The 5,715-nt window shown below is 38.1% G+C and overlaps 1 pseudogene; it reads left to right on the plus strand.

Annotated features, from left to right (window-relative positions):
• Positions 1-258: 258 nt before the first annotated feature.
• On the plus strand, positions 259-2,774 carry LOC103733844 (annotated as a pseudogene).
• Positions 2,775-5,715: the final 2,941 nt, after the last annotated feature.

Here is a 5,715-nt window from a genome sequence, read left to right on the forward strand (position 1 = left end):
GATCACAAGGCTGCTTATAAAGGTTGACCGCCCTGTTGATTGGGGCTTAGGCTTGCTCTGTAGAAGAGAATCCATACCTGGTACTGAAAATGTCATCAAAACCCAAGGCTGGGGAAGTCATAGGCCCAAGGAGAGAACTATTGATACTCCTTTGCTAAATGGTCATGTTGTCAAACAGCTTCTAAATATTTATATTTATAATCATAAATTTGTGCTTCTTTCAGCCTTGTTCAGGGAAGCTTCTTATTGCAGTGAATAATGGTTCATGCAGAGATTTACAAATGTTACTGTGAGTGGTCAGCCATAAATAGGATGTATGTATCAATCGTTCTCAGAACACTCAGAAAACACAGCAGAAGAGGGAGTGTAAGAATGTAAGAGCCAGAATATGGGGAGGAGAGCTGTGAACTGCTGTTCTCCAGACAGGACATTCTTATTGCATATATGAACTCATAATTGAGGGTACCTGCACAAGATCTGCTCAAGATCAAGCATCCAAAATTTTCAACATGGACAAAGGGGAGAGGTTCCTGAGGCTGCACATATAGCTGAGTTACTGCATTGGATGGCTGATGGAGGAGGGAAAGTCACTTATTTTGAACACAAGAAGGCTGCTCGCTCCTCTATGTATGAATCCACATCCAATCACATATGTGCAATGCTAATGGACTCAGAGGGTTATAAAACATAAAGAAAGAAGGATGACATGAAGTTGTGATGGAGATGTGTTAGGAAGTCTTGGAGGTGTCGAAGGGAAAGAGTGGGGGAGGGATGAACATGATTAAAATACACTGCATCAGGCCAGGTGTGGTGGTGTAGGCCTTTAATCCCTGAGGAGGCAGGTAGATCTTTGTGAATTCCAGGTCAGCCTGGTCTACATAGTGAGTTCTAGGCCAATTGGAGATACAGGGAGACCCTGTCTCAAAAAGACACACACACAAAAAAAAAAACCTGTGTCATGCATGAAAATTTCAATGAATAATAATAATTTAAAAAAACTGCATCAGGCATGAAATTTTCAAGGAATAATCAAAATATTATTTCAAAAAACCCTGTCATTAATTTAATATGACTTCAATTCTAAAAATAAATGAATACTAACAAAGCCATAGAAATAAACATTTTTCAAAGATTTATCTTTACTTTTAATTATATGTGCAGATAGGTGTCTGTGTGTGGGTTTGTGTATGTGTGGGTCATGCTGCCAAAGAGGGTTTCAGATGCCCTGGGCCTGGAATTACAGGTGGTTCTGAGCCACCTGATGCGGGTACTGGGAACCAGACTCCTCTGCAAGAGGATCAAGTGCTCTTAACCTCTGAGCCATCTCTCCAGCCCCATAAATAAAGTTTAAAAAAATCACAAGTAGTAATAAAGGTGATTTCTGGTTAATAAAAGTGTAATTGCTAATGAATCTACAGTCCTTGAACTCACTATAATAATTACATATTAAAATCCAGAATAAATTTCACCAGCCTTATAGATGGCATGAAATATTTACAGGTATATCTGAATTTATCTTAAAGTGGTTAATCTTTACTCCTGTGCTTTAATGATTTCATGATCTTGTATAGCCAAATCATTTATATTTTTGAGATATTATTGAGCAAACAAATTACAGCTGCTAAAAAGTAGAAATTACTCTGTGGAAACACCACAACCACTTGTACTTACAGAAGTTTTAAAAATCTAAATATTTTCCTAACAAAATAATTATGTTCATTTGCAAACTCAAATATATGATTCATCTATTGAATAACAATCATTAGTTTTAGTAAATGCAACAAATGAAAGGCCCTTATGTCTGACAAATCCCTAATGAATTTGTCTCCAAAAAGTAAAGTCAAATATATTTTTTAATGTCAAATATGTTAAAAATAGTTTGAAGATTTGATAAAATGGACTATTAGCTTTTTGACAACCCATACTTTCATCCGAAGGTTAAATCGGAGATTGTGTGGCTGGACTTAGCCGCTGTGTTGTGAAGCACGTGTTGGGCCTTCGTCGTCCCCTCACGCACTTGCCACCCGGCCCCAGCAGCCTCGCGCCCGTGCCCTCCACCTACATGCCACCTGTCTACATCCGACACCTGAGCTACAGCGTCCGGGACAAAGGACATCCAGCGCTTTTTCAGTGGCTATGGCCTCCGCCTCCAAGTAGACCGCAAAAATGGGCGCGGCTAAGCCGGTGAATGGACAAAAGCAGATGCTCACAAAGCGCACAAATGGTGTGATTGAATTCCGCTGAGTCAGACGTGAAGCGTCCTTTGGATAAGCTGGATAGCACAGAAATAAAGGGCAGAAAAATTAGGCTTACTGAAGCTAAGCCGGGAACAAGCCACAGGCGCTCTTATTCTGGAAGCAGATCTAGGTCATGGTCTAGAAGAAGGTCACGAAGTACGAGTTGCAGAAGCAGCCGCAGTAGATTTCGAAGTGTCTCGAAAAGTTGCTTCCCATCCAGGTCACAGGCAATGGTCAATCCCAATCCCAATCAAAAGGCAGGAAATCCAGATCAAAGAGCTTGGAGCTCTCATTCTCACTCGAGAAGCAGATCCAGGGATGAGTATGAGAAATCCCAAAGCAGGTCTTGTTCTCGGCCCCCCAAAGAAAAGGACAAAGGTGGTAAAAAGTGATATAAAGCCAAAATCCAGATCAAGGAGCCATTCACCTCTACCTGTTCCACCCCTAAAGGATCGGCCAGCGTCCCCTCACCCAAACGGAGCTTCAAGGTCCCTTTCTAGATGTCATTTGAGGTCTAAATCAAGTTCCAGAGATTAACCCAGAACTCTACCGTTCTTTGCACACTATTAGGGAACACTTTCTTACTTGCTTAGGCAGTTACTCTTCCGTGTTTGTACCTGGCCTCTTCAAAAGGATTTCCTGAAAACGGGAACGCAGGAATTTGATTTGTGGCCAAATCAAAAAAAAAAAAAAAAGAAAAAAAAAAGAAAATGATGAGGTTCTAAAACGGTGGTATGAAGCCCTCACCTGTCTTTGTAGAATTAAGATATGCTGAAGTTCAGCTCCAGCTGAGTCCCGGCCTGGAGGGCTGAAGGTAACAGTGGGAGAGAGAAATGACTGTACCAGAAACCAGAGTTGCACTTCTAGTAGAGGCTGTTGACTGACCTACTCTGGAGAGGTCAGCCGGAAGATCTTCTTCTTTCTCTCTTTCTCCTGAAAAAGCAGCCTTCTACAACCTTTGTTTATAATTAGAAAGTTTACAATAGCAGTAAAGCATAAGACCATAAATTAAACCATGAGTGTGCACAGTATTTCTCAGTGTACAATATTTTTCAATAATCACAGTAAAAGGAAAGTACAAAGTTCAATGATTAACCTTTTCTTAACATAGCCAAGCAATGTCTTCATTGTTTTCTTTATAGCCTTGCGGTTTCTATTTTACCATAGAAGTGTAAGACAGCCTGTCCCCATTTGCCCTTTAATTCTTTGAATTTAATATTTACAGGTTGGCGTGTATATTTGAGAGAATTATTTTTTTCATGGGAATGGGAACAACCAACTCTTGATTTATTGTCTAACCAATTTTCCAGTTTATCTTTTTCCCCTCTCCCTTTTGCTGTCTCTTCCTGAACGTTTTGTATTCTTTGAGTCATATGATTATTTTCTCTATTTCAATATCCTTTATTATTTTGTTGCCATTTATCTTTAAGGGCTTTTTTGAATCACTTTTAGCCTCTGTAAAAGAAGAGGCCATTTTTCTTCAGCGGTCAGGCACCACCAGGTTTTTCCTAATCCAGCTGATCTTTTTATTCAAGAGGGAATTTCCCTAAGCCAAGTAGTTTTTCCTTATATGAAATTCTAGTCTCAATAATTCCTTGTTCAGGGTTAAAACCATAAACTCCAGTAAAAGGCAGCAGGGCATCTAAAGATTGCCCTTTTGGGGGAAACCAAGCCTTTTTATTAATCACAAATTTAATCTGTGCTACAATCCTGCGCTCTGGTTTATAGTCTGTATTTGCTTTTTCTGGATCTCTCATTACTTCAGCCCATTTTTCCCTTATGATGTGATCATCATATGTGTCACTAGGCTTTCCCACTATGAATTCAGAATTTACTTTAAAGTATTTTTACTTTCGTATTGTTTCAGTAACATAATAATTCTGCTAAAGGCAGAGATTTTTCTGGTTTAGTTTCCCATTCCATCATCAGAGTTGGTTATCAGAATACCTAAAGAAGAGAAGGTTATACAAATTACAAAAACCAGGAGTAATTGGGGAAGGGATTTCCACCAAAAGAGCAGCGGTCATCAGCTTTCGGCTGGAACTTTGTCAAACAGCACTCTTGCCAAGAACCACGGAACTCTTGGAGCCACCAAAGACAACTTTGATTTATAACTTTTGAGCTAAAATAACTTTTGTAAAAAGATTAAGGTCATTTAGATTTTTTAAAAAGTATTTCAGTGGGATCTGCTGCAGGGATTTTTTGTTGTTTTGTTTGCTTATTTTTAAATTAACTGTTAAGCTTTGGATACTTCAGGCTTTGGAGGGAGAACCCAATTTTCAATTATGTTTGCTTTTTATAAAGCCAGAGTTAATGTAAGATTTAAATAAAAGTTTGCTACCAAGATGAATGCCTTACTGAGTAGGTCACTAAAGCCCTTTATTAAATGTTGACATCTGCCATTTGTGGACACAGTATAAATTCTCTGAAGTGTAAAACAAGGCAAGACTCAGATCAGCAATAAATTATTCAGTTTGGATAACATTATTTTGTGCTGTTAATCAACTTTACCAAAGTCTTTATCTGCCACTTTAATAAGCTGGGTTAAAAGTACTTTGTATTTAATGTTACAGAATTTTGCCTAAATGAATAGATTTCTAAATAATGAAACTTCTCAAGCTTATTTGAACTCTTCAAGAAACTGATCCTAGTGCTTGGGATCTTACTTAGTTATCCTGTGTTCTGAAGGTGGTCAGTGTGATTAGTGTTAATAGAGTATGGTTTGGTGGTCTTAAATGTTTTCAAAAGGGGGAAGTAGACTTTATTTGAACAAACTCAGCATATTGTTCAAAGTGGAAAAACACATGCTGCATTTTTGGCTAAAAGATGATTATATTTAATGGGCTAACTTAGCAGATGATTTGGTTAATTTGCTTATTAAAATTTTTCCCAACTATCAATCCCATTTGTAGTTAGTGGGGCTTAGTGACAATTGATTAGTTCATTGTAAGTTTCTATACTTGTGATTGATTTGAAAATCAGTGAATTGAGTAAATTAAGAACATTTTGTACTTTATGAGTAAAATATTATGAATCCTGTGGGAACCAAATTAAAATAGTGCAAATTTGTAGGAAGAACTTGACTAGCAAGTAAATCCATATATCCATAAGCCTAGTTACTTGAGACTGCAACTCCAGTAAATTACCTTATAACCCTTTGCTCAGATACTCTGAAGTCATTTCATCTAAAGTACTTACTAACCTCAGTCTTTAGCCGAGGTACAGATGAACTGGCTCAGATTTAATGACTTCCTCAAAGTTGTCACTGCATAAGGTAGCAAGAGTTGGATTGTGATAGAACATAGTATTCTAGGGTTGGTTTGTAGGACTAAATCAGAAGATGTGATAAAATGAGGCTGAGTGGAAAATTAAGATAAAAGGATCTAGGTGGGTGTCTGGAACTGGGAGCACTTGGTAATGGGGGAAAGGACCTGTTTTTAAGCAATTACTAGACTTCCTGTTAAAGAATCTTAAAGAC

This window comes from Nannospalax galili, unplaced genomic scaffold, assembly GCF_000622305.1.
Source record: "Nannospalax galili isolate Female #2095 unplaced genomic scaffold, S.galili_v1.0 scaffold276, whole genome shotgun sequence".
NCBI lineage: Eukaryota > Metazoa > Chordata > Mammalia > Rodentia > Spalacidae > Nannospalax > Nannospalax galili.